The following is a 4,517-nucleotide window of genomic DNA, read 5'->3' as shown; positions in this document are numbered from 1 at the left end:
GTCTCAGCTTCTTCCTCTGCCTTGAGGTATCTGGGGATGATATTTCTTTTTCTTTCTAAAATTGTCACCTTTTTTTTCTCCCCTCTAGGACTGGGAATTGAACCTAATGTTGACCACTAACCTAATGTTAACCACTGAGCTACATCCCCAAGCCCTTATTATTTTTTATTTAGAGACAGGGTCTCACTCAATTGCTGAGGCTGGCCTCAAACTTGTGATCCTCCTGCCTCAGCCTTCTGAGTCACTGGCTGCACCAGTAACTGCCAGAGCAGTTATCAAGTTAGTTTTTGCTTGTCAGCTGTGTGAGAAAGAATGTACCAGAGAGGGCAAGGCAAGAGGCAGAGAGAACACTATGATATCAATAGTACTTTGTTTGTTTGCTACATAGTATTGCTATTCATAATCAGCATGTGTTATTTTCAGAATGTTTAAGTTTATTTAGTGATAATAATCATGTACACAAAACCTGTCAGTGCTAAACAGCCGAAATACCTCTTTCTGGATTCCTTTGGTCTCCTCCCTTCCTCCTTTAGTCACTACTTTCCTGACTTGGTCTTTGCAAACAACCCTCATATTATGAGCCATATCTGCCAATCATCTGTACTATTAGCTGCTGCTGCTCTGGGTGCTAGTAGTAGTAGCAGTAGTATTTTGCAGAGCTGGGAATGGAACTCAGGGCCTGGTGCATTCTAGGCAAGCACTTTACCACTGAGCTAGATCTCTAACAGTAATATTATAAAAACTTGACTCTTTTTAAAAATGAATTTATTTGAAAAGATTTGGGAGGGCTGGGTATGGCACAGGACTGTAATCCCAGCTACTTTGGAGGCTAAGGCAGGAGGAACACAAGTCTGAAGTCAGCCTGCGCATCTTGAAGAGACTCTATCTCAAAATTAAGAAGGGCTAAGGAGGGGGCTGGGGATGTGGCTCAAGCGGTAGCGTGCTCGCCTAGCATGCGTGCGGCCCGAGTTCGATCCTCAGCCGTACCACATACCAACAAAGATGTTGTGTTTGCCGAGAACCTAGAAAAAATAAATAAATGTTAAAATTCTCTCTTTCTCTCTCTGTCCCCCTCTCTCTCTCACTCTCTCTTTAAAAAAAAAAAAAAAAAGAAGGGCTAAGGAAATAGCTTGGTGGCAGAGCCCCTTTTGATTCAATCCCCAGTACCAATCAATCAATCAATCAATCAATAAAAGAAGGAGAGAGGCCAGTGAAGAAGGCTTCAATTCTGAGAAGGCTAGAGAGATTGGGCAGGGCCCAGGGCAGTAGAAATTTTAAGAGGTCCAGCTTGGGTCCAATTTGCATTTTAAGGTGTAAAGTAGACAAAGACCTATGGGGACAGCATCAGCAAGAGTGGATGCCAGGAGATTCTATCTAACATTGTGGAAATGAATACAAAATTTGGAGTGCATGTTTTCCTCTGGGGAGAGTATCAAAGGGTTCTCTGTAAGAGTTAAAAATAGGGTCTCTGTCATGTGTAACTAATAAAAAATTAAAAATTAAAAAATAATAAAAATAAAAATAAATAAATAAATAAAAATAGGGTCTCCTAGGCTTCGGAGGGTACAGTATTCACCTAGCACATTAAAGCCCTAGGTTCAATCCCCAGCACTGCAAAAATAAACATCAAAATCAATATCCAGGCTGTGCCCCCAAAACATCCTGGAGCTGCCCAGAGGCAGTGGGACCAACCCCTCAGTGACCAGTTCCCCAGTGGAAGGAAACCCTCGGCTTCCAACCCCTTTCTTCAGACCTGACCTTACAGCCTGCAGAGATGGCCCTGTGTGAACACATGGAGTCCTGTGGCCAAGCCCGTGAGGGCCTAGGAGGCAGTGTAGCACTAGAGAGGGCACCACAGCCATTAGACTGGAGCCCTGGGTGGCAGCAACTGTATAAGTGGGCCCTGAAGCCTGGGAAGAGGCGACCAGGGAGGAAGAGGAGCAGGCTCTGCCCCAGGCTTGGTCCCTGGTTTCTGGTCTTCTTATTTATTTATTTATGCAGTTTATATATGTTGCTGAGGATCCAACCCAGTGCCTCACATGGGCTCCACCCCTGAGCAGCAACCCCAGCCCATGTCTTGTGCTTTCTGCTGTGGTCACGGTCCCTTTGAGGGTCTCCTGTGTTGTAGGGACTGCTGGAGCAGAGTTGCAACAATCGGATTGAAACAAAGTGGCAGCTTTGTTTCCCTCCCTGCCTCTGCTGCTGGGCTTCTGTCCTGTCTTGGATAAGCTGCCGGACTTCAGTAACATTAAGGGTTGCACATCAGATGGGTGGTTCTCAGGCCGTTGGTTCTCTGTGTGGTCTGTTACTGTCCAGAATCTCCAGGGAAGGGACCTGTCAAGTAGGTTTTCAGAAGTCCCACAGTCACTGTGATGGTAAACACTAGCCTCAGTTTCAGCTTACCTTGGGATTCCTTGTCACCCCTCCATTGGCTGGTGAGGACCATGGGGCACACTCACTGTGAGCTAGCAGGGCTGGGGGCCGTGAGTGTGAGATGGAGTGGGTTCAGGATCCTAGTACCATACCAAGAACTTGCAGGCTATAAAGAAAAACAACACTTAAAGTTGTGCTGTAGGTGCTAGGCCCGGTTCCAGGTTGAGAAATATGAAAGCCCCAACCCTCCTAACAACAACTCTTTATGGATGTGTTACCCTCTTTTTACAGCCAAGGAAACAGGCTCAGAGAAGCACAGTCCCTTGCCCAAGGCTCCATGCAAGTTGCTAGAGAGCTGGGGTGCCCAGCCTTGCAGATCCATTGCAATCTCTTTCTGTTGCTTCTATGGTGAGTGACCCCTCATGTGGCCCATCATAGCAATTACAAGGTTTTCCTTTCCTGAGCTGCTCAAGGGTTTGAGGCCTGCGATGTCCGTGTCCTGGACCTGTCTCAGCATTCCCAGCGCCCAACACAGTCTGGCATCCGACAAGTGCTCCATTGTGCATGGTGAATGCATGAACCACACACCATGAGGAGTGAAGGGACCAGTGCTGGGACCGAGGGAGGCACAGTGTCAAGGAACCCGGGGTAGAATGGCCACTGCCCGGCCGACTGAGAATCAAAACCCAAAACGGGATTTTGTACCCTAATCTGCCCGTACCCAAGGGGCCCCCACATAGTATCTTCGGCCCGTCTCAGGGAGTACTGTTCCTTGCTGGAGCCTCCACCCACCCTGAGCTGCAGCCTCCCCAGCCCCGGCAGGCTTGCCATGGAAAGAGGCTCCTCCCCTGGGCTCCAAGGCTTGTGTCTTGGGACAGGAAGCCAAACTGGGTTTCTATCCACTTCTTTCCTCCCCGCTGATCATTCCCTGATTATCTAATGCTCACAAGAGGTCCAGAGACGGGTGTGGCAGTTTTTCAGGCCTTCAGCATTTCTTTGGAGGGGGGCCAGAAACAGAACAACTGCTCAACACAGTAAAAAACAAATTATCTGGTTTTTGCTTCAAATTTGTATGGATGATGAGATAATCATAAACACCCAATCGCGGCTGGTGTTGCTGTGGAGATGTGATCTTTTAGACAAATAACAGCTACCTCCCAGGCTTCAGCTAGGCCCTGTTCTAAATGCTTTTTGTGCTACTACTATTTCTACCAATAACATCTCACTGAGCTTTTAAATGTATGCAGATTCCACTGACTTTGTGTTTCATCAAATCCTAGATACTACTGATTTTTATCTATCCCACTGTAGATAATATATCTTCATTTTTTTCCCCCAGTACCAAACCAGACATTGAACCCAGGGGCACTCTACCACTGATTTGCATCCCCAGCCCTTTAAAAAAAAAAAAAAAATTTTTTTTTTTTTTTAAACAGGGCCTCACTAAGTTGCCTTGAACTCAAGATCCTCCAGCCTCAGCCTCCAGAGTTGCTAGGACTACAGGTGTGTGCCACCGTGCCCGGCTGGAAGTATAATTCTTTTTTTTTAAAGAGAAATAATTTTTAATATTTATTTTTTAGTTTTCAGCAGACACAACATCTTTGTTTGTATGTGGTGCTGAGGATCGAACCCGGGCCGCACGCATGCCAGGCAAGCGTGCTACCGCTTGAGCCACATCCCCAGCCCCAAGGAAGTATAATTCTTAATCAGTGAAATGTGGAAAGATTAACTTGAGCTTTATTTCTGACCTGGGCCCACCCTGACTCTGAATTCTCCCTGCTCCTTAGATGGCATGTCAATTGACCTGGATAACTTTTGCATTCCCATCCAGTCTGGCCTCTAGGACTCACCCAATGCCAGCCCTGGCAGCTGATACTCCTACTAGGTCCTCCCTGGGCAGGTGAGACTCCCCTTGCCCAGCACAGCTGGTAGAAGGTGCTCATTTTGCATGTAACCTGACCTGGTGTTGACCCTGAATGCCGCCCAGCTGCAAGGTCAGCTGACTTTCTCATCTCCCCTGACTTGCTTTGCTGCACCCTGCTACAGCCTGTTTGAGTTGGATTTGTCACATGGGCAATAAAAATGACCTGTTGGAGATAGGTTCTCATGCACGGCAGCATGAAGGGAAAATCCCAGTTTCCAGA

General features: G+C 47.1%; 1 long non-coding RNA gene across 1 annotated transcript; it reads right to left on the bottom strand.

The window, feature by feature from the left end:
* Positions 1 to 750: 750 nt before the first annotated feature.
* LOC144375800 (uncharacterized) lies at positions 751 to 4,517 on the bottom strand. Its single transcript, XR_013435674.1, has 3 exons — positions 4,224 to 4,517; positions 2,404 to 2,539; positions 751 to 1,022 (listed from the first exon to the last, which is right to left on the bottom strand). It is a non-coding gene; the product is annotated as an uncharacterized LOC144375800 (long non-coding RNA).

This window comes from Ictidomys tridecemlineatus, chromosome 3 (assembly GCF_052094955.1).
Source record: "Ictidomys tridecemlineatus isolate mIctTri1 chromosome 3, mIctTri1.hap1, whole genome shotgun sequence".
In the NCBI taxonomy this organism is placed as follows: domain Eukaryota; kingdom Metazoa; phylum Chordata; class Mammalia; order Rodentia; family Sciuridae; genus Ictidomys; species Ictidomys tridecemlineatus.
This window is presented reverse-complemented; position numbering and strand designations above follow the sequence as displayed.